This window comes from Protopterus annectens, chromosome 1.part1 (assembly GCF_019279795.1).
Source record: "Protopterus annectens isolate FY-2018-M chromosome 1.part1, PAN1.0, whole genome shotgun sequence".
NCBI lineage: Eukaryota > Metazoa > Chordata > Ceratodontiformes > Protopteridae > Protopterus > Protopterus annectens.
In genome coordinates, this window is record NC_056726.1 from 1,694,917,261 (window position 1) to 1,694,940,389 (window position 23,129).

A 23,129-nucleotide genomic window follows, 5' to 3' on the forward strand; every position below is an offset into this window, starting at 1 on the left:
AAAACTGTTTCCATGGAATTTACTAAACTCTACATGGAGTGTAGGAATAGTGCAGCAGCAGCTGCTGCATGGAATATGGCTGCTGAGCGATCCAGTAAAGGGCTCCTGGGAAGTGCAAGAGCGCTCTTACACTATTCTTACACGGACACCACTGCCTAATGCTAATTACCTCATTTGCTGGTGAAATCCATGCAAATGAGGTGAATTAGCGATTCAGCAAGCAGGCAGGTCTCCTTGCAGGAATCGTGTAAGAAGCAGAAATGTGTTCAGTTACTAGCTGAACACATTTCTGCAAATTAGAAAATGGAGGCATGACAGTGTGAAATAAAGCATGTATTATAGTTATTAGGCATGCCAGTGGACAAATGTATGGCCATGGATAAATAGTTTTAATTTTTTTAAATAAAACTTTTTTTTTGGCCAGTCTTGGCTGTTTAAGCATAGGGCAGTGGTGCACAAATGGGATTGTGTCAAAAATAAAAAAAAAAAAAAAAATGGGAAAAATCAATTTTTACAGAAATCTGCATTTTGCCATTATAGTCAATGGCATGCAGTATGAAAACAATACCAGGGAATAGTGGTTGCTAAGGGGAAAGGCCCAGTGTAAGTCTGGTAACTATGGAGTAAGGCAGTGGTGTATGCAAATGATGGGATTTATACTGAATCACAAATTTCTTCTAAGTGTCAGACTGCACCTAACCATGTAAGTGCTCTAACACCACCGTGTAGACAGTAGAAGCAGCTAACAGAAAAAGGGTGTGTGTCATACTTGCTGTGAGCACATTGAAGATCAGTGGCCCGTGTTTGCCCTTAGCTAAGCATAGCTAAGGAAGGGAGTGTGTCTGAGGCTGTATTGTCTTATTCCATGAAATGCAGAGTGTGTTCGCATCAAGGGGAGGGTCAGTTCTGCTGCATCTATATTATATTATCGTACGATGAAAATAGCAAAGACTATTTCATCGTACCGATAATATCTAAAATTCACTGCTCCGTAAAAAAAAAAAAACTTAAACACAAATTTAAGTGGGGGGGCTTCACCCCACACACCCCACAGCCCCCACACTCCCCTACTTAAATATACCAACTCCGAGATCGCACCATAGTGGAGGAAATGGCAAAGTCCCAAAGATGGCCCACCAAATCTTTTCCTTGGGAAAAAATTTGATGTTCCGTGACTTCGCTATTTTGCCATTTCGACAGTATCAGATCGACTAAATAGCATTAGCTATTTAGTCCATTTGATACTGTCATATAGGCCCATTCTTCTTAAAAGTGTTTACTTTAGCTAAATGGGTGTGCGCGGCATGCACCGGGCCTAAAAAAAAACCCACAGGAAATAGCAGAACTGTTTACAATTGAGCAATGGGTATGTGCGGCATGCATCGGGGCTTAAACAGGAAGGAAATGGGAGGGAAGGAAAATCAGCAGAAGGAAGACAATCAAGGAGAACTACCATAGCTGGCAGGTGGAATGTATCAGAAGCAGCCAATTACACAGGCAGCAGTCCAGCACATTACTATAAACTATGCAAACATCTTTTAGTCTGTTTTTCCCCACAAACTCTAGACCAGTGGTTTACACATTTGGGGGAATTTTAAACTGAAAAAACTAACAAACCATGTTAGGGGCTGTTGCTGCTTTGATCCATCAGTATGTGCTTGAGACTGAGGGTGGTGAGGAGGATAATGTTGACAACCAACTCAGACCGAGGAGGAAGAGAAGAGTGTTCAGATCCAGGGTAACCTACCAGGGGGTACATAATCTAGAGATAGTAGACAACTACAGGGTGGACAGGGACATACTTCAGCAACTTGTTGAGCTGTGCCAGCCTCACCTCAGACCCAGAACCAACAGAGGGGAACCCATCCCAGTGGATACCAAGGGGTGTGTAGCCTTAAGAATACTAGCTACAGGTACTTTCCAAAGACCAACTGGGGATATCATGAGGGGGTCTCACAGGCATCTGCATCCAGGATACTCCACCAGTTCCTGGAAGCCATGCAACCACATGCTGCTGAGCACATTTGCTTCCCATGCACCCATGAGGCGAGGACCCGCAATATGCATCTCTTCCACTGTGTAGCAGAATACCCGGAGGTACTGAGTGCCATAGACTGCACACACATCCACATCAAAGCACCACCCAGTGACCAGGGTAGGGTCTACCTAAACTGCAAGGGGCTCCACTCCATCAACTGCCAGGTCATGTGCAATGCCCAGGGCATTATCATGAATGTGTGTGCTGGTAGCCTGGAAGCTATCACGACTCCCACTTCTGGCATTCATCACAGCTGTACCAGGCGTTTGCTAGTGGGGACATCCCATATTGCCATCTGGTGGGAGATGCTGGCTATGCACTGGAGCCTTGGCTGATGACACCCATCAGAAATGCACACACACCCACACAAGAACAACATAATGAGGTACATGCACAAACCAGGATCATTATAGAGCATGAGTTTGGGATGTTCAAGTTATGGTTCCACTGCCTTGACATATCTGGTAGAGCCTTGCAGTACTCTCCAGCCACATGTGCACACATGTTCATAGTATGTGCCATGCTACCCAATATGATCCTGCGGAAACAGCTGCAGCAGGAACAAAATGAGGAAGAGCCAGACAGTCCCCCACCATTGCCAAAGTCTCCACAGGTACAGAGGGACTTGGAGGAGGAACATCCTAAGCCTACCCCTGTAGGCAGATGGAAGCATGCCCAGTATGCCCTGTCCTTGGCAAAGAGGCAACGCATAGCACATACATTGACACTGAGGGACTGATCTCTCTCCCTCTAACTCGCACACACAGTAAAATGGATGCGAAAAATCACACCATCTATACCTTACCATGTCTAGGCAGTATACTGCATACATCCAACATAGTCAGCCCTCAAGCACTGTCCTCAGAACAGCCTCAGGCACAAGGTAAGTCAGTCACATTAGCAAAATAAATGAATGGAGTGGAATGTTCTGATAGCATATCTATGGTATTGATTGAAGCATGCAAGGGAATGGGGTGGTTTACTGGGATAGCAGCAGACAACTGACAGCTCTGTGGGAGAGCAGGAAGTGTATTCCTAGTACTGGCCTACCCACATATGCAGTACTACCCTAGTTGACACATACCACTACAGTATATGTGGTGAGCCAAATAACTGGAGGGACCATTGGTCACATGCATGGATGTAAAAGTGGGGGTCCCATACCCATCCCCAGCCTCACCCAGCAGATCAGCTGTAAAAATCCATACAGAAATGTCTGGCAAAGGTCCCCACATGGCAACATGCATGAAATCCCTACCCACAGACTTTTACACAGTGATATCACAGCATGTCTGGCAGTGGCAGCATGGATTTGAAAGGTAAGAAGTCTGAAACTGCAAATGTTTATGCCAGAACAATCTGGCCTATGGTCAATACTGTTATTCCTGTAGTCTCAAAGATAGGGCACAACACTATGCTAAATGGGACCAAAATGTTAAGCAAATACCAGCATAGTCTCTGCAAATGTGTATTGTGTGCAGATGTGTCACCCCCCATAGTCCCACAGAAATGCAGTAACATGTCCCTAGCCTTAACCAACATCCAGCAGTCAACTAGAGTGGTGACTCAACACAAACAGAAAGCAATTGTCAGTAACACCCACAGTCAACTTACTGGTGCCATCCCAGGGTTGTCCACTGCCAGCAACCTGGAAACATTTGATCATCAGAATGCACTGCCTTGCTACAGATGGCCTATATCTGTCACATCTGGCCTACAGGCCTGTGGCAAATGCCTATGTCTCACCCACAGTGATGTGTTAGGGAGTGTCATGGGGTCCACAACACCAACATAACACAGTCTACAAAATGCAAAGAAAGGCCATGCTGCTAACTGATAGGAGAAAACCTGACAGTGTCAGAGAGCCAGAAATCTAGACAAAGCCATGAACAATGGGGTGAAAAAGGTCCAAAGATAAGGACACCTTTGAAATAGTGCTCTAATAATGTTATAAAGTTGATGGAATGATTGTAGTAGCATTAAAAGTCTGAAGGATACGAAGTCTGAAACTGCAATGTAAACTGACAGTAATATCTGACTTCAACCCTGAGTGACTTGCAAAATACTTTTTCTTGAAAACCACACTCATTTGGGTAACCAAGATATATGAGTCATGAATGTGGACTTTCTGTGATACTCTGTACAGTCTGCAGCAGGGCTAGCAGTCTAAACATGGGAATGCACTCATTGCAGGTAGTCCTAATCCTGGAAGATGTTGACATGTCTGCACCCACAGAACTCCGGCCCACAGCCATGGGGAGTAACACACCATTCCCTGATCACTCATCCTGTGCAACATCCTGACCCCAAAATGTGGTCATCTAAGCAAAATGAGGTGGGCCATACATATATGTGAGACACACACACCTCCAGGCTAGTAAAACCAGCTGACACACACAAGACCCTCCATGTGCAGTCAACCTTTGAGAAGTCCCCTATGCAAAGTACTTGTAGCTATAGGCAAACATATCTGATGAAGGACACCCCCACATATCTTTTCCCCTACAAATCTATCCAGAGTCTGCCTGTCATCCTGATCCTGTCTGACTTATATTACCCAACCATGGACTGGAAATCAAATCAGACCAGATCAGAAATGCACAGAGATTCCACCATTGTAATATATCACCAAGGTGTTTGACCATTTCTGCAGCTCCAGCAGTCAATTGCTCATGGGCACACCTCTTAACAGACTGGATTGTGCAATAATGCGCAGTATTTGGTCCATATTTTGGTGTGTGCATCATCCATCCTTTTTCCATTAGTAAATCACTGTGATGATCTGAGGAGGTATGTCATGAGGTATTGAAATAATATGTGACAGTATCAAGTGGCATATATGTCAGATGTCTGCTAAAGCAAGACCTGTAACCATAGCAACTCATACATTACTGAGAGAAATAGTCACAATCATCATATGGCCGATTGTCTCCTCATTTTGATAGGCTATCTCCAGATATCCTGCACCAACAGGTTGAGAGGTATGGTTATAGCACAAAACAAACCAGACTGGAGTACAACAATCCCTGGAATGGAGTCCCACATGTACTATAGAAGGTCACACTGGGCATGCTCATACACTTAGAGAAATGTCAGTAGGATGTAATAATAAACAAACCTCCCCCACCCAGTGCACCTCCCATTGCTCTACTTTAGCAGTCCTGAAGATGTCTGTCACCATAGAAGTCCCTTTCATCAGGCCTCAGCCTTATAAGCTCTGTGGCACATGCGATAACTGTGTAACACTATAATACAAATAACTATTTAGGTAAGATTTCTAATTTCAGTCCTGTCAAATGTAAAAGTGTGTGTGTGTGTGTGTGTGTGTGTGTGTGTGTGTGTGTGTGTGTGTGTGTGTGTGTGTGTGTGTTTAGAAGTTTAAGCTTCTGGGTCCATTCAAACTCAGGACACTTCCCCTTTCCCTACTATTGCAGTCCTGCAGATAGCAGTCACCTTAGAAGTACCTTTTGTCAGGCCTCAATCCTATAAACTCTGTGGTGCATGTGATAACTACACTATAGTACAAATAACTAGTTAGGTAGGAGCTCTAATCTCAGTCCTGGCAAATATAAAAGTGTGTGTGTATTTAAAAGTTAAAGTTTTGGTCCATTCAAACTGAGTATACTTTCCCTTTCTCAACTTTAGCATCCCTGCAGATATCAGTCACCTTAGAAGTCCCTTTCATCAGGCCTCACCCATATAAGGTCTGTGGCATGTGTGATAACTGTGAAACACTATAGTACAAATAACTAGTTAGGTAGGAGTTCTAATCCCAGTTCTGGCAAATGAGTGTAAGTGTGTATTTGTTTAGTTTAAAGTATTTTGTGGCCTCTCACCTAGTACATCACTCATTGCCATACTTTACAAGGGCTGGTGATGTTCCTCACCTTAGAAATACCTTTGGACAACCTTGGTGCGTGCAATAAATGCATAACACTCTAGTAGAAATAGGTAGGTAGGAGTTCTAATCTCAGTTCGGGCAAGTGTGTGTGTGTGTGTGTGTGTGTGTGTGTGTGTGTGTGTGTGTGTGTGTGTGTGTGTGTGTGTGAACATTCTCCTGTCTGTGGGGGGGTTGCTGTGTTTGTGTGAGAACCATATCCATTGAATTGGGAGGCAGGTCTATCTACATTTTGCTGTTGCCCACCCAGTACATGTCCCAGTGTCCACATTACAGGGCCCACAGTTGTCATCCACTATAGAGGGACCTGTAGACTCTCTGCAGCCCTATAAGCATTATGCCATGTGCAATAACTATGTGACAGTATGGAATAGATAACAAGATAGGCTGCCCATGTAAACCTTGGATATCACTCCCCACTTAGGAATCATACACAAACACACTCAGGTAGGCGGCCACCCCTGCATCAGTGGGTGGCCTGCAAACTGGCTCACAGATAGAACCCACAGTGTGAAAGCAGCAACTCCATGTCAGACTGCTGAAAAGTCACAAGTGCAGTCCCACAGGTTGTGGACCCAGGTTCCCTAATGTTTGGTATTCACACCTCTGAGGACCAGCGCAATGCAAAGGCACCCCGGCTGACAATGTTTGCAGATGACTACAACGTGGGTGCTATTATTACCCCCATGTAAGGTTGACATCCTTCACAAAGGCCGCTCTGAGACCTATGACTGTTGTCAGAACCCAGAACATAAGCTCAATGCCAGATGATGTGCTGCCATCCCCTTTGGGTACAACATGGTTCCCATAAAGTAATACATTGATGGTAGTCCATTGAACACTGATGTTAGTATAATGGAATTGGGAACACAGGTTGACAGTGAGCTCTATGGTGACCACCACAGTGCCACTGTCTTCCAAAATTCCTTCCATGTGTCACTTCTCCTGACTCAGCCTGTTGAATCTGGGAAGTAAAAGGACAGTGTTTCCCTGTACACTCCCCTCAGTAGACCAATCAGTGTATACTATGGCCCATTTTCCATGTACCCCACTGGACACCAGCAACAACAGGAGAGGCTGCAAATGTACCTCACATAGAGGATCTTAGGTACTTCTCTCTTACCCCATATGGACAGACTCCAACAACTTTAATGAATCACTGTCTCATATTGGCTACTTAGGTGCAATCTCTACCTGACATACACAGCCATGTATGACCTAGCCCTGTCAGGAATGCTACATCCGAGGAAACTAATCTGTCCACACATAATGTCCCAGACACCTCAACCCCATCCTCACAATCAATAGGACATGCTGGAGGGACAGATTCACAACCCTGAGACTAGCCACGCTATGTAATAGACACCAGATACATGTTAAGCCAAGCACATCACTGGTCCTCTTCAAGAGAAATCAGGAGGATTGGATGGGGAATAGAATACCCACCCCGCGGATCACTTCAGTGACTATACTCAGTAGACACACTGAGGAGTATCGCCAGGTGGCATGATGCCAGTGTATTCCCATGTGCTAGCCTTGTAAAGCCTCCATGGCCATTTGCCACTTACACACCTATGACTCTTTGAACCTATGGATCTCAGTACTGTTAAATGTGTGCATGCATATTAGTGTATCTGAAAGAGTTTGTGAGTGTGTAAATATGGGTGAAAGAAGTTGGTGGCCTATCTCACCAAGTACAACTACCATTGCCATACCTTACAACGCTGTAGATGTTATTCACTATATAGGTACCTTGGGACACTTCACAACCTATAAGCTCTGTGGTGTGTGTGGTAACTGCATAACACTATAATCTGGGTAAAAAATATTACAGAAACAAGCTGGAAAGACAAAAAGCCAGAGAAGTCCTTGTAGTGAGCTGAAGCAATTTCGTATGAAGCAATTTATTTGTAAGGGTTTTTCATTTGCAGAATCTGCAGACTTCTTCAGATAAAAAACAACAAGTATCCAGAGACATACAAATGCACAAGTTTAAAATACAATCACATGATTGTAAGTGCCAATCAACACGCTCCTAGTATAACCTAGGAATACAAAATTAAAGGTATATTAGTCTACTAAGTCCACATTTAGTAACTAATAACTCAGAATTCAAAAAGCATAAAACTAATATAAATATAAAATGTTGTTGTTTGTCTTTTGTCTTTTTCTGGTAAGGGGTCGCCACAGTGGAACTCCGGTCCGCTAATGATTCGCAGTAGATTTTTACGAAATGCCGAGGTGCCAGCTCGACGCCCTACCTTCAATGAAGGCATGCCCATTTACGCACGCATGTCTTTCGAATGCTAAAATAATAAACATAAATAAAATTCCAAATAACTTTAAGAATATATATGTGTGTGTAATGTATACTATACATACATATATTAACTTCAATTTTTACATAAGTTTTATCTCTGTAGGCTCTTTAGTTTCAGTAAGCATGTAATATAACATGCTTCATTTAAGCCTGGGTAGTTAAACGCATTTAATAAAAGTTTCCAGTACAACTCCAGTTCTTCTAGCCATAATCCAACTGGCCCAACTCTACTATCCATTAATATTTGGTCAATTACTCTGAAGGTAAATGTATGACCACTTAACATTACACAATGTTTTGCAGAAGCATTGTCTTGTTTACATTTCTCAATTGCATGTAAATGCTCATAAACCCTTTCTCGGAGCCTACGCTCTGTCTTTCCCACATACAAAGCTGGGCAAAGTTGAAACTCAGCTAAATAAACAACAAATCTTGAGTTACAAGTACATTTCAGCTTGGATGTAAATGCCTTACTCTTTATTTCAAATTGCTTATCTATGTCCATATACTTGCAAAATCTGCACATTCCACATCTTTGCATACCAGGTTGTCTAACTGATTCTGTATGCTTACTTTAAAGCAGATTTTTAAGTCACAGGCTCTTCTATATGCTATTTTCGGACATTGTCCTAGTTTTTTAATAAGGCCCATATCTCTGTTTATTAGTTTCCAGTTTTTATACGTTACATTGAGTCCATACCAGTTAATGTGAATCAAGTTCCAACAAACACCAACTTTAATATTAGTTTCATAACATGTTTTAATTTAGATAGCAAAATCATTTCTAATATTATATATAAAAGCTCTGTGGTTGAGGGCATTAGCAATCTGAGGGGTTTTCCACCCACCACACTTACCATTGTCCACTATACTACAGCTGATATCAACCACCATAGACTCAGATACACCACTCAGCCCTATAAGCTGTGAGGCACATGCAAGAACTGTTACACAGACCTGGGAAATGTGTGCAGATACAGCTGTACTCCAACAATGACGTGGTTGATGTGTTACTACACTGCCATGCCCCTTTTTGGAGATGTCTGCAGGGCCACATCCTGCTGACACACAGACATCTGGAACACAAACAGAATACACCATATGAGAACACATTTGTTTAGTGTTATTAACACCAATAATGCATCATGGCTGATGTGTACCCATTACAAATGCCAGATGACAGCACCTTCTACAGCATTAAATAGCTACACTCTACTAAAGTCACCCTGTGCATCAGACCCATATAAGCATGTCCTTGTATCAATGGTATGGAGGGCATGGATATGGCACAGGTATCATCATATGCACAGGGTGTTGTGTGGGTTTGCCAAAAGCCTAGGCTGGGCCACATGGTTGACATCATGTGTGTGTGTTTGGAGGTGTTCATTAAATGGGAAGTGCAAGGGTGGTGTGTGTGGGGGGGGGTGTAGGGGGTGTGTATATGTGTGTATGACTTTTCTGATGGTGATGTGTATGTGGGCACCCTACTCAGAAGTATTTTGGATAGCTGTGGGCCGTACATGGCAGGGTGTTCAGCTGACCATCTCTGTCCATGAACAAGGGAAATGGGCCTGCTGAGGTATCACTGGCACCAACAAAGCTAAGTCCAGATGCAGTACTACTCCCTGCTGGAGACTGCTGCCTGCTGTACCCTATTGGGACCATCCAGGATGACGTGACCATGGCCTGTTACATCGTTGTGTGGGCAGCATACCCCTTTCAGTAGTGCTGGTGGTACTGCTAGCATGGGAATGTTATGGTGCATGGTCATGTAGACCCTCAGCTGATTGTGGTGCTGCCCTACTGTGACATGGCTGCTGGCCAGCATCCACCAAATGTTCAGGCACAGATATTCCATGGTCAAAGAGTGCCAAGGTCTCCCCCCACCATCTATGCATGACCCCAGTATGCACACAGATGCCTGCAGTGAGTTCTTATTGCCATGGACACCAGGGATGTGCTCTTCCAAGATCCTGCATATATGTGTGATATTATGTTCATTACATGCCTGTGCCCCCATGACATCCTGAAACATGCACTGGTGACTGATGCCATGGCACTTGCAACAGGGGCATGACAGGCTGCAATCCTCCTCCGAGCATCCCTGCCCATCTGTCTATGTGGAACCTGGCCAGCACTCTGGCTATGGCTAGTACATGCACCCTCACTTGACATAGTCACCACAGTAGCCTGTTCCATGCCACCACCCGCCAACTGTCCATTATCTGTGGCCACTGGTGACAGGGTATGTGTGGGCATTGTGACTGTGTGTGAGGTTGGGGTTGACAATAGTGGGATGCCAACCGATGGCACAGTATCAGCCCCTGACAACCCCACCTGTGCCTCAATATGAGCATCATCATGGTCAGATTCTGCAGAGACACTGACATCAGTATCAGAGTGGGAGGGACCACAGCCACCATGTCTACCTGTGAGGGAAAAACAACATATGTAAATTACTACTGACACTGAGGTTTGCTGGTATATACACACACACACACACACACACACACACACACACACACACACACACACACAGACAGGTCAAGTGCCTCAAAGGCATTACACAGACCTAAAATTAGCTGACTATGGGCATTCACAACACACAGTCAGACAACAACTTGCACACTCTGGACAGAACCTCAGCATCATGCAGTGCAGCCCTTTCCAATTACCGTTACTACTAATACATACCTCTGGGATACTTAAGTGGTGTGGCGATGACCCTTCACCTAGCACACACTGCACTCATGTAAATTATTGCTGTTCACCTGTATAGCACTGTGGCAATCCTACAGAACATACCCCCAACTGTACAGGGTTTTGCTGAATGTCTACATATGTGGCTCATATGCTTGGTCTGTTTCTCATAACTCCTGTGTTTGTCTGATACATTATTGGGTTGGCCTGTGGATTGGTGCCACTAAGTAATGTCCTAATTGGAGGTGTAGACTGCATAACCTGCAGTACATGTATTTTAAAACAAAGCTAGTTACTCAAACAACTTCCCAAGCTTACAGTGGATATAGTAAGTGAACACACACCTGTTAACATGCCAGGTTTTCATGATATATCACATGAGACCTTAGAAATCAGGTCATAACATTGCCATCATTTCATATTTCATATAACCTTTGCAATCCAACTGAAGAACATACACAACAGTTACAGGTAACATCTGGTAACTGAAATAGATATGATAGGCTGGTTGCATGAGTGTGCATACCCTTAAAGTAATACTCTGTTAAAGAAATGTTTGAGTTAATCACAGCATGCAGACCTCTTTGGAAGGTGTCTATCAGCATGGCACATCTTGACTTGCCAATGTTTGCACACTCTCCCTTGCAGAACACATCCAACTATGTCAGATTGCAAGGGCATCCCCTGTGCACTGCCCTCTTCAGGTATTCTATTGCACATAGGTGGGGCTCTGACTCAACCAGTGCAGAACATTGTAAATGTTCTGGTGAAGCTATCCTTTTGTTTATATGGATGTATGGTTTGGGTTATTGTTGTGTGGAAAGGTGGAATTGCTCACCATCCACAGCTATGTGGTAGACACCAGAACATTTTGGAGCTACAAGGGACCAGTGTTTGGAACTGTTCATAATCCTCTCTAACTTGGCTACAGTCCCAGTTCCAGCTTGTGAACAGCAGCCCCAAAACAGGTCACTGCCATCAACATGCTTCACCATGGGAGTGGTGATGTGCAGTGGTGATATTGTGCCAAATGCACCTGTGAGAATTGTGGCCAAAGTGTATAACCATGGTCCTACATTACCATAACACTTTTTCCCATTTGCTTTTTGGAGACCTGATGTATTGTTTTCAGACTTTCACCAGGCCTGGATATTGTTTGGTGGGAGGAACATCTGCCATCTTCCAACCCTACCCTATACAAAGAATATATGGAGACCATGGAAGGTTGTTGTGACATGTAGTACACACCCAGTACTTGCTGGAGATTCCTGTAGGGCTCCTGCCAGCCTCCCTGGCCAGTTTTGGTCTTGTATTCTTATAGGCTTTGGTGGGCTGTCCACTCCTACCAATGTGACTGTACCCCATATTTTCACCACCTTTTGATGACTGTCTGCAGTGTGTTCCATGGTATGTGCAATGCTGTGGAAATGTTTTGGCACCCTTCTCCAGACTGATACATCTCAAACATGTGGTCCCTTAGCAGCTTCATCAGCTGTATGTGAACCATGGCTGTTGCTGTAGCAGGCACCTGGGTATATGTTAGGATAATCCTGGTAGGAGAGCTGATCATTGGTTGCTGTTAATCGCAGAGTCTCTGCAATTGATGGCTGTTGTGTTCCCAATAAGATGTACTGCTGTAGTTATATCGAAAGCTGCCTCAACACAGTACTAGATTCAGCCTGTGCACACATATGCATCTAGGTTGTTGTACTATTGCTATGTGTCATTATTGTTCCCCTAACAGATTTGTTTGCTTTACAATTAAATTGTACAGTTATAAGTCATATGTAAGGTTGGCAGCATTTTGAACTTGTCTATTGTGCTTTCATTTTTTGTATATCACACATGCCTGGCATTCTAACAGGTGTGTACACCATTTACATGCACTGTATACCACTAATTTCTACAATATGACCCAAGTTTTGGCCCTTTGTACCCTCATTTTGTCGGTCTTTGCCAGGTATCCTGCAATGACAGGTTGTGAGGTATGCTACAGATATGTGACATCTCCTGCAAATAGGCCCCTGTCATGACCACCGTGATGCAATGCAATAAACACCACCATAGGTGAATATGCAGATATTGCCAAATGGCTAATTGTAACAGTGGTGTGCATGGTCACATGCATTAACTTTAGCATGCCTGAGGTACTGGTGTGCCACAACAGGGAAATCCTATACTTACTGGGTTCAGGCTGCTGTTCCATGTGCAGACCAGAAGAACCTATGTAGTTGCGAGGGTGGGTTATTGTCAGCATATTCAAATTAGGCATTGGTACAAGATGAATGCTATGTTTCTGCACAGGTACACTACACACTATGATATTACACAATTTGCTGTCCTTCACCATAGATGTGCACTTGGGTGCATTACTATACCCCACCCACTAATCCATTTTGCATTGATATAAGCATCTAGAGACTCTGTAGAGTACAGTTTAAATTCTTCCTCATTACATTGATGTGAACTTTGGCCTTCCCTGGATGCTTCTCGCCTGTTGCCTGGGTGCCATCAACCTACACAACTGCTGCTTCCCATGTTTGAGTTTGTGTGGGGGCTGCCCCAAGGTTGGTAAGGAGCTCCTCTGTCGGCATAAGTGGGGCCTGTGTAGCTGGCCCCCCACCGGTCGCAGTACAGTCCCTCGCTACAGCAGCAGCCCTTTTCTGGGCACAGCATATCAGGTCAGTTGCTCTATGTCTGACCTGATTGTATGTGAGTCCATGGTGGCCAAAACATTCACTCTGTGGATGATCTCATCTGACAGGGCAGTCCGCTCCTGCAGATTTTGCCAGCTATGGCTAGAAAGGATGGCATAGTTTAACATTACAGCTTCTGTGATGGCTGCTATCTCCATGTCAGTGTAAGGCAGACCCCCCTGCATAGCACCTGTAAGACATACACAGGGAAACACATCACAGGACCTCAGACATTGCCCAGAGTTCTTTACAGAGCCAGCACATGCATATGGACTATCATTTGCCAACACTTACAAATGCATTATATCCCTGTACCTGGCAGCACTGCATGAACATGCATTGTATTCCTGGTCCTGATGTGTCATGTTCCCCACAATGAGGGCTGGTACATTGCATAAACCACCATTCATCATTCACCTTTGTAAAGAGGGATGACAGTGGCCATGTTCCTTGCAGATGGGATATCAACGGTACTCAGACTTTGCATACAGTGTGTAATGGAGCTGGAAGCATATGCCTGGGTTCATGTAGGATGCAGACAGTAATGTTATCAGGCCCCAAGGGGACTTGCTTTTGTTAACTTTGATTAGGCAGTTTGCATCTGTCAATGATGATGATGAGGGGAGGGGTGCATATGCTGTGCATATCCACCTATACTGATGGTGATCCAGGGTGGTGATGTTTGCCCAAAACCTGTCTGCAGCAGGTTGGCTGTAGCTATGGTGTGTGTGTGTGTGTGTGTGTGTGTGTGTGTGTGTGTGTGTGTGTGTGTGTGTGTGTGTGTGTGTGTGTGTGTGTGCTGTGACTGACCACCATTACAGGGTGGGTTTGGTTGGTGCATCTGAGACTACAGACATATGTGAAGATGGCCTTGTGATTGCCCTTAGGGGATGTGTCCAGTTTGTACTCATAGTTAGCCTTACATTAATCCACCTGTGACCTAATATGCTCACTCAGACAAAGGTTGACATACTGCCCAGTTGGTACCTGCTCCTACTTTGCCCTGTGCAAACAATATGGCATCACATTATGTGCTTTGTGCATTGCTGCTGTCCAGCAAAGGGGTTTTCTCTACTTTGGTGGAGACAGGTTTTACAAGTAAGGTATTGCTGAGGCCATACAGCTATGTAGGTGGTCATATATCTGTTTGTAGTAGGCATGGACACATGGTCAGAACACAGTTGGCCACCTCTACAGTTTCAACATGATACTCATGCTTATTATACTACCCATGTCTGTGTCAGGGCAATGACACAGCCAGTAGCTGTAGAGGTATAACTGTTGGATGTACAGACACTAAGGTTGCACACGTGTACAACATGTACTGCTTATTAACCTAATGTTTTGCATCCCATGTCAGTTGTTATGATGCAGCCAGGTACATCTACCCATACATACATACATATGCACAGGTAATATCTGCTATGCATTTCTGGTCTATGTCAGCATGGCACACTGTAATGACAGTCTTGCTGCTCAGTCAGTCATGGGTCAGTCAAACAGTGGTCCAGGGAAGTAGTGTGGGAAGAAATAGCCAGGGAATTGCTTTGGATAGGCTTGTATAGGCCCAAGGGCCAATAGCCTAGTACCAACCTATAAACCTATGTCAACCTGTTAGGGCAGGGCATCTGTAGGAAAACGCACATACATGGTGGGCTATGGGCCACAATTAGTGACACTTTCTTAATATTGCTGTAACACACATATGTCTTTTGATAGTGCAGAAGCCTTTGCATTCACACACATACCTTGTTGGATGTCTGATGCTCGTATGGCAGGCAGAGAGGTTAAAGGCTAGGTGTGTGGTAGTGAGGATAGGAACCGTTAATGTTGTGAGCATGACTGGTATGGGCACAGAGCTAGCAGATATGCTGGAGAGAGGAAAGGTGGATATATTGTGTATGCCAGAGACCAGATGGAAGGGGTGTACAGCTGTGTGCATTGGAGTCGGGTACAAATAGTCCTATCATGGTGTGCATGGAAGGGGAAATGGTGTAGGGGTTCAACTGAAGGAACATTATGCCAAGAGTGTTTGTGGAGGTGATAAGAGTGTCAGGTAGACTAATGTTCAGGAAGCTGGGAATTGATGGTGTAATGCTGACAGTTGTCAGTGCATATGCTCCGCTAATTGCGTGTGTGATGGAGGAGACAGATGTACACTGATATGGTTGGATGAAGGCGTGATCCATGTACCCAAAGATGAGTAAGTGGTGACTGGAGCAGATTTCAATGGGCATGTTGGTGAAGGTGACTGAGGGGATGCTGAAGTGATGTGTAGGTATGGTGTTAAGCAAAGGAATGCAGAAGGTGATATGGTGGTAGACTTTACAACAGAGATTGGACATGGGTGTGGTAAATACATAGTTTTACAAGATCGAGGGGCATAGGGTGACATACAAGAGTGAAGGAAGACATACACAAGTGGGTTATCTACTATGCAGGTGGACCTGTTTGAAGGGGATTGATAAATGTAAAGTGGCGACAGGGGAAAGTGTAGTTAGCCAGCATGGAAGGTTGGCCTATGGGATGACGTTTGTGATCAAGAAGATGGGGAGGAGTGTGAGGGCAGAACCATGGATCAAATGGTGGATACTCAGAAGGGGTGATTGTGAGGTTGAGTCCAAGGAAGAGTTAAGACAGGCAGTGGGTGGCAGTGAAGAGTTAGCAAATATCTGGGTAACTACATCCGAACTAGTAAGGGAGATGAGTAGAATGGGGCTTGGTGTGACATCTGTACAGAGGAAGGAGGACAAGGAGACCTGGTGGTGGCATGAGGAAGTACAGGGGAGAATACAGAGAAAGAGGTTGACCAAGAAGAAGTGGGATTGTCAGACAGATGAAGAAAGTAGACAGGTGTATAGAGAGATGGAGGGCATGGCAAAGAGAGAGGTGGCAAAGGCTGAGGATGGAGCATCTGAAGGGTTGTATGCAAGGTTGTTCACCAAGGATGAAGAATAGGACCTGTACCAATTGGCTTGACAGATGCATGTAGCTAGGAAGGATGTGCAGCAAATAAGGCTAAGAAAGGATAATGGTGGAAGTGAACTCGCTAACAAGGAGAGTGTGTAGAGCACATGGAAACAGTACTTTGATGGGCTGCTGAATGAAGAGAATGAGATAGTGAGAAGGTTGGATGATCTGGGTATGGTGAATCAGGATGTGCAACAGATTATCAAGGAGGAAGTAAGGATAGCTATGAAGAGGTTTAAGAATGGTCCAGATGACATACCTGTGGGAGCATGGATGTGTTTAGGACAAATGGCAGTGGTCTTTTTAACCGGATTGTTTATAGTAACCTAGGAAATTGAGAGGATGTGTGAGGAGTGGATAAAATGTGTTTGGGTACTGATTATGAGAATAAGGGTGCTGTAGTAACTACAGATGGATAACTTTGATCAGTCACAGCATGAGGTAATGGTAAAGGGTGGTGGAAGCTAGGCTATGAAGGGAGGTGAGGCAGCATGGTTTCATGCTAGGAAAGAGCAGTACAGATGCGATGTTTGCTCTGAGAGTGTTGATGGGGACATACAGATAAGGTTGGATGTAGTTGTGTTGTGTCTTTGTGGACTTAGAGACATCATATGACAGGTTGCCTAGAGAGGAGTTGTGGTATTGTATGAGGTGATCAGGAGTGGCAGAGGAATCTGTAAGAATGCTACAGGATATGTACAAGGCTAGTGTGACAGCAGTGAGTGCTGCATTGGGAGTGACAGGTGTGTTTAAGGTGGAGGCAGGAGTACATCAGGGATCAGCTATGATCCCTTTCTTATTTGCAGTGGTAATGGACAAGTTGACAGACATGATCAGACAGGAGTCCCCCTAGACTGTGCTGTTTGCAGATGACATTGTAGTCTGTAGTGAGTGTGGGGAACAGGATGAAGAGACCCTGGAGAAGTGGAGGTATGGTCTAGAGAGGGGAGGAATGATGGTCAGCAGGACTAAGAGGGAATATATGTGAGTGAATGGGAGGAAGGATGGAGAAATGGTGATGATACAGGGAGTACAGTTTTCAAAGGTGGATAGGTGTGAATACTTGGGAACAACAGTTCAGCGTAATGGCGTGTGTGGGGCAGAGGTGAAGACGTGAGTACGGTCAGGATGTGGGTGGTGGGGAAGAGTGTGAGGTGTAATTTGTGACAGACAAGTACTATTAAGAGTGATAGGGAAGGTCTACAGGAGAGTACTGAGATCAGCTATGGTATATGGGTTGGAGACATTGGCACTGAAAAAAGAGGCACAAGCCAGAGCTGGATGTAGCAGAGCTATTGATGGTATGATTTGCACTGGGTGTGGCCTAACAGTGTCATAGTCAATATTGTGCAACACACACTTCAGTAGTGGTCATATGTAAGCCATCCTTTCCTGGGGTGACTCAGGGCCCTGCAGACAGACACAATTTCTATGGTCATAGGTTCTGATCAGCAATATATCAGTAGAGCATGTGTTGTTGAGACATAATATTGTTTGAACTTCCTATTTTCCACATTTACATGCCCCCTACTACATTCCATTACAGGCTTACAGGCTTAATTGTTTGACATACCTGTGTTTTTTTGTTTTCAATTCAGTTGGTATACTCCATCAGTGTGTGTGTGTGTGTGTGTGTGTGTGTGTGTGTGTGTGTGTGTGTGTGTGTGTGTGTGTGTGTGTGTGTTTGTGCGTGTGTGTGTGTCTGTCTATTTGATTGTTTCTGTGTGTGTGTGTGTGTGTGTGTGTGTGTGTGTGTGTGTGTGTGTGTGTGTGTGTGTGTGTGTGTGTGTGTGTGTGTGTGTGCGTACATCTGTTTTGTATAGGCAGCATCTTGCCTTTAGTAGGTAATGCCCATGAGCAGCTAATGGCCTGTGCACCAATTAGAGTCCCCCACTTGCTAATTGCATGTGGAACAGCTGTGGTATCATTCACATACCCAATAGCATGGAAACACACTCCTATAACTGAATACTTCATGTGAGTGTTGCCATTTTTCCTTGCCTGGGAGGAGTACTTCATGGAGGTGTGTTATGAACAGCATCACAGAGTGTATTTGGGAATACCTCTTACAACAAACACTGTGAAGACAGCCCAGCAAACTGGGGGAGAATGCTCCAGACATAGGGACAGTATGCAAGTATTGCTTTTATACAGTTGAAGTAATGCTAGTTTGACAGGGTCTGTGTGGCTATGGCTGCCCTGCATGAATTTAAGTCTGATAGTGTTATGTGTTTGACATAACTCTCAACTGTAAGGCTATCTGCAGACTGGCCAAAGTTTGGACTCTTATATTTGGTGTGTTACACATTTTTTGGCCTTGGAAATTCAGTAGCATACTCTGAGGATTGCAGTAAATGGTGCCATCCATGTGTGTTTCTGACTTCATATCCCTCAGAACAGATAGGCTACAACTACCCTGTTACACCAGCAACGTTTTCAGTTTATGACAGCAGTATGTCAATAATGCCCTTGTGTTTGGGCCTCTGCCGGCAAGTATGTCAGGCTTTGTCCAGATTTCATGCAAGAGGTGTATAGATATAGTATATCATTACATAGAGACTTCATTCCAGATATCATCCCAGTGATGTATCAGACTGCCAGACATGTTACGTGTAGAAGGCCTTATATATGAGGCAAAGCCTGGATGTTGTGTCGGACTCTATACAGTTGAGAGGATTGTGTATTTCTGACAATTGTTGACAGACTGTCAGGATTGTGTATTAGTGTATTGTGAATGTGTTATTTGGCCTGTGTAGGGGGGGGGTAAGTGTTGGGGTTGCTTTTCTATCTGACTTTGCATGCTGCTCCAGCTTCTGGTGCTCTGTCAGCTGTATATGTTTGTAGGGGGCAGACTGAGACATGTCCCATACCTCAGTCAGGCATCAGACTACACTGTGAATTGGGCCCATATATATAGGGGTAGTGTTTGAGTGGCAAACATGCTGATGATTTTGTTCACACAGTCCATATACTCTACTGTTCCTGTGGCTTACCAGTATGTCACTTTGAATGTGGTGAGACTGTTTTTTGGTATGCACTTTCATGCTGGTGTTTGTTGGTCAGTGCTGTTACATCCCTGTAGTGCCTGATATATTTGCAATTACATGTGTATTCCCCCATAGCAAAATTGGGTTTGTGTTGTGTCAGTCTTCCTGTAGTTTAGACAGTACTTGGTGACATGCCTAGCAGCTCAGCGTATTTTCCTTACTGTGATGTTTTGTCCCGATATTTATCAGATGCACTGTTGCCTGGCCCTCCTACATGTTGTGCATGTCTGACAGATCAGTGGGATGATGTGAAGATTTATCTCAGTGAGTAGTGGGGAGTAATTTGGTTTTGGACTTGGGCTATTCCAACAGACAGGAGGGTGTTACTGCATCAACTGTGTCACCTTATCTACTCCAGTACAGGGATATGTTCCCAGTTTCAATGCTTTACACCCCCCCCCCCCCGGTCAGGATTGGTCAAGATTTGTTGCACTAAGTGGTTCTAAGCATACCTCTCAAATGGCCAGATTGTTTCAGACTGTCCAGGTTTATTGCTCATATGTATGTTCTGTTCCACAGAATCATTATTTTCATTTCTGTGGTAAATCACTGTGATGATGTGAGGATTTCTGTCTGTAAATGATGACATACATTTCAGTTTCAGAACTCACATCCTTCTGAACATGTATGCTGACATGAACCCTGTTACTGTAGGAACATTCTACATTTATAAGTGCAGTACATACATTATGTCCCTGTTCTTGGACCATTGTCCCCCCATTTTGACAGCCTTTGTCCAGAATTCTTGCACTAAGAGGTGAAGAGGTATGGTGCTGGGTATGACTCCACTACATGTTAACATGTTATGAGGATATATATATATATATATATATATATATATATATATATATATATATATATATATATATATATATATATATATATTTTCCTTTTAGATATATCTATATTGATATATGTATATATATATATATATATATATATATATATATATATATATATATATATTTATATATACATATATATATATATATATATATATATATATTCCTTTTTTGATATCTATACGTATTTCTATAACAATATATATGTGAGTCTATATTATATGCTCGAAGGTTTAAAACGTTGACTCGCATATGATCGACACCATATGAGCAAAGTTTCAAAACTTCGAACACATTATAAAAAAATAAAAAAATAAAAAACCTTACCTGAACGCTCCGGGCAGGGGGACAAGCCCCCCTGCACCGCCCACATGAGGGCTGCACCCCCCACACCCCCGTTACTTAAATATACAAACTCAGAGATTGCACTACATTGAAGTAAAGGGAAGTATTCCCTACGGTGTTATCCATTGAAACTTGTGAGCTTTCAAATGTTTGCTCATATGGTGTCGTCCATATGAGGCTCAAACTTTTGAATGTTCGAGATTTCTAATGGAACCCTATATATGTATGTATAGCTCCATATATCTGATGTATATACTTTTTAATATTTATCTATCACCATACACATTTATGTGAGTATATTTATATATGCTAAACATGACTGATTCCACATTATTTGTTCCCTGCTATTCTATACCTGTACTGAATGATATATTTGAAAAAGCAGTATTCATTATTACAGCTCAGATGGTGTTGTGGTAAATTGACCTGACTATGGTGTACAGTGTCCTGGGTTCAAGACTATTTTGTTGCTGGGCAGAACAGTGGCTGATAGAGACAGGGTTATTAAGGCAGTTTTAAGCAGTTGTAAGCAGGTTTGTGTGGGTTTGTGCAATGGTAAGTGATGCCAACACACAGTTAAATGGAAAACTGCTTAATCTGTGTAGGCATCGCTTAGCATCGTGCAAACTCACTTACTGCCACTTACTGCTGCTTATTGCAGCTTACTCCCGCTTACCTCTGTGCCAATGTCTTTAAAAGAAAAGGAAAAAGGGGTGATAGGAAAGTGGTGAAAAAGGGGTGTATGCAGAGGGAAAACAATATGAAAGATAGGGATGTGGAGGATGAGTGTAGGGAAGGTCCATAGCTGTCCATTTCTGATACAGGAACAGCTGTGCATTTGTAAATAATTTGGAGGTGAATTTGGACACCCCAACCCCAGAGAGAGGGGTGAAGACAACAGTAATGTGTTGTTAAGCCAATTAGACCAGATTATATGTGCCCACTAGACACATGTGCAAAATAGGCAGCTATGTATGGGGCGACATTTTTTGTGGGAAGAGATTGGCCTTTTTTTTATATACGGTGACAGTGTAATGGTGGTGAATGATAGTAGGTATATTTGGGGAGGTAGGTTGGGTAGGAAGACAGACAAGTCAGACAAGACGGCAGACAGGGGCAGCATATGACACATGCGGGGGGTAAACACCTTGGACAGGGAAGGTGGTTGGGAATCGGATGCCTATGAGCCCCCAAATGGATACAGTGGGACTTAGGTCCCCACCCATGGGCAGTCACCACTGCACCTCGCTACACACCAATCCCTAGACCTAACAATGGGTGACGGTGTCCTGTCAGCGCCCGCTCCCGGGGGGGGGGGACTGGCCCCATCCCCTAAGGTGGTTCCACGTGAAGGTGGTGCAGGACCAGCGGTGGAGGAAGTCCCTGGTTGGGTCCCTGACATGCTGGGGCCCAGTGCCACAGCCAGTTGAGGTAGAACAGGTGGATCCAATGGGATCAGGTTTCCCAGGTATGCTATGGTGTTGAGGTTTTACAACATATGTTGTTAGTTATAACAGCATGTATGGGTGTTCCCATTAACCCAAAACAACAGATTTGAAACCGTTGCATAGCAAACAAAACACATGCATATATGGAACCACAGTGGACATTATAACAGCATGCAGGTTACATTGATAGCAACAGGCTACCAATGATAGTATTTGGACAGGGAACATTAATAATCAAATGTTTAAATATTTGTAGAAAAATAGGACACATATCCCAACAGTAGATTTTGTGAAAAACATACCTGTTGATTTATGTGTTTAGATTATTGGTGCAGATAGGGTGGGAGAGAGACAGCGAGAGAGAGATGTCAGTTGACAACTATATAGGCTTCAATTGCTCACAACTTAAATTATCATTGCTCTAATAATTTCTCTCCAGGTATTACCTCACTTTACATCGACCTATGGCCTTGGGTTGGACAGTGGTATGCTTGTACACAGTGTATAATTACAGCTTTCTTACAGCGCATTTATAACTTTTCTTACCTGGCAGACTTGTGGAGGAAATTACAGTTAATGCTACATGACTGTTTCTACCCATATTCACATAATCAAGGTTACATATGTGCACTCATACTGTGTGTGTGTGTGTGTGTGTGTGTGTGTGTGTGTGTGTGTGTGTGTGTGTGTGTGTGTGTGTGTGTGTGTGTGTGTGTGTGTGTGTGTGTGTGTGTGTGCTACTGCCATACTCCACCTTGATTTCTAGCGGTCACCCTGGGTGTTGACAGTAGTGACCACTAGCTGTGACAGCGTGACACTTGAGGG